Here is a 2,456-nt window from a genome sequence, read left to right on the forward strand (position 1 = left end):
ATACATTTGTAATAAGCTTCAATATACTTGATAATTATGTTTTTAAGTATACATTGTTAAACATATTGTGAATCAGTATACCATGATACACACATCTACACCTATGCATCGGAAAATGATTGTTTGATTATCAGATGGGGGGGGGTTTGTGGAGATTTTTAGTAATTTTATATATAGTTGAAATCATGAGTCAATTGAAGCTAGGCCACCATGGAAAACCTGAAAGCACTGGATGGCCGTTTCATTCTTATTGTTTTATTCTATACTGATCTAATCTTACTTCTTTTTTTTCCTGAACCCAGTTCACTTCATTGTTACTTTGGTTTATTTCACTGTATTGTACTCTTTTAATAACATCTTCAAACCCCAATCTTTAACATTAATGCTTATACTCTTACTACTTCTACCACAATGGGATTTGAATCGACAACTTTATCTCTGTGCTAATGTGTTATGGCAACTCGAACTGATGTACGTATGTACGAAGTTCTACGTTGTGACTGACTGACTGACTGAATTTGGTTTATTTAACTTCTTTAGTTTATAGAAATCTACTTTGGCCAATTATAGATCCAAATGAAATTCTTACATAATTTCTAATATTCATTCAGATCTCTATTGATATGAATCTGTATCATGCTTAATAATGAAATACAACTTACACTCATTATTACTATTATTATCATTAATGGTTCTCATTAATTCTAACCTACTTGGAGAATAGACAATTTTGTTGGATAGTAACATAAATTTTTAAATCTTTCAATACACAAAGGGAATTCATTCATAATGATAATGATAATAATAATTTATTCGACAGATGAAAATTCTCTAGAGATTATAACTATAGTCAAATAGGTTCAAGTTGTATTTAAGATCAGAAAATATGATATGAAATAATGATAATAGGGCTGCGACTATCAACTATTGAATGATGATCAGAAAGGGGGGTTTGTGGAGATTTTAATAATTTTATACATAGTTGAGATCATGAGTCAATTGAAGCTAGACTACCATAGAAAACCTGGAAGCACTGGACGACCGTTTCGTCCTATTGTGGGACTCCTCAATAGCGCATATCCACGATCCCGCCTCGCGAGATTCGAACTCAGGACCTATCAGTCTCGCGTAATTATACTTTAACTAATTCACTTGTATTGTTGATAAACCTGATACAGTATTAACTAGCATAAATTTGTACATGACTGATGCATTAGATTGATTGTCTGTTCGTTTTCCTATTCCAGCGTTTTATACAACAATAAAAAAACACTTATACTTGTCAAGGTGTATATATTTCATCTTGGCATCAATGATGAATGGATCCAATTAAACTAGATCATACAATACAAATATAGTAATCATATTAACATATTATGCAACATCAATACTTAATATTCCCTGTTCATTTTACAATTTCTATCATTTAATTTCATTGTTTAACCAAAACAAACTATTACGTCATAAACAATGGTCACTTAGTGACCAAATATTGAATTTGTTACATATATATGTATATACATATTCAATGTATTTAAATGCTGTACAATTGAAGAAGTTCGATGTATTATATAGGATTTTAGTCACTAAGGTATTTATGTCTTGTATATAGATTGAACATTCATTATAACAGATTAATGACAGAATTTACTAGAAACTAATAGTTGTCTAATATAAAATGAATACATAGTTAGTTACCTTTATTTTCGTGTGTGTGTGTGTGTGTAACCTAAGAGATCAAAAGATTAAATGAAAACAGTGAGTTTCATCGTGCAAAATAACATAAGCCAAAATACAACTGGAAATAAGTAAGCATAGCTGTGTTGAGGAACATTCACTCTAGATTCTACTGTTGATCATTGCCGAATCGACTTAAAACTTGTAATTTAAGGCTATGTTGAACAAAATCTACATTTGGTATTGTTTGTTTGAATCTTCCCATTAATATGTTAGGACTGCAACTGGTCAGTCTCTAATTGGCATATGTGCATACTGTACGTATTGCCTCGATATAGCCTTAATTCACAAGCATTGTAAGCAAAGATGGATAGTGGCTAGCAGTGTCTATCAGGACTCACTGGCCGAGTGGATAACGCAATGGCGTTTGGAGCGAACGGTACTGGGTTCGAGTCTCAGAGTGAACATCAACTCTGAGATGCAGGTGCATACAGTTGACGAGTCCCTTATGGGACGAAACGCACATCCTGGATCTCACTGCTAGCCACTATCCATCTTTGCCTAAAATCTACATTTAGATTTTCATTTGGCAACAGAGAGTGATCAATCGTAGTCTTAAGCATCAACGATTGGAAGTTATAGACCGTTATATTTAAGTTCAGAGCCGATAAATGTGGTAGTGATGACTTCGAATCGGTCTTTCAGTTTCTAATATGTTGATGTTTGAAACGACAGGCACTGGGTTCGAGTCTCGGAATGTACATTTACACTGGGATGTA

At 33.0% G+C, this 2,456-nt stretch overlaps 1 non-coding gene across 1 annotated transcript; it reads left to right on the forward strand.

Moving 5' to 3' along the window:
- The first annotated feature begins 2,075 nt into the window (after window positions 1-2,075).
- Smp_tRNA_01069_Gln_TTG.1.1 lies at window positions 2,076-2,142 on the forward strand. The gene has a single exon. It is a non-coding gene (tRNA).
- The last annotated feature ends 314 nt before the right edge of the window (window positions 2,143-2,456 follow it).

The sequence above is a fragment of the Schistosoma mansoni genome, chromosome 1 (assembly GCF_000237925.1).
Source record: "Schistosoma mansoni strain Puerto Rico chromosome 1, complete genome".
In the NCBI taxonomy this organism is placed as follows: Eukaryota; Metazoa; Platyhelminthes; class Trematoda; order Strigeidida; family Schistosomatidae; genus Schistosoma; species Schistosoma mansoni.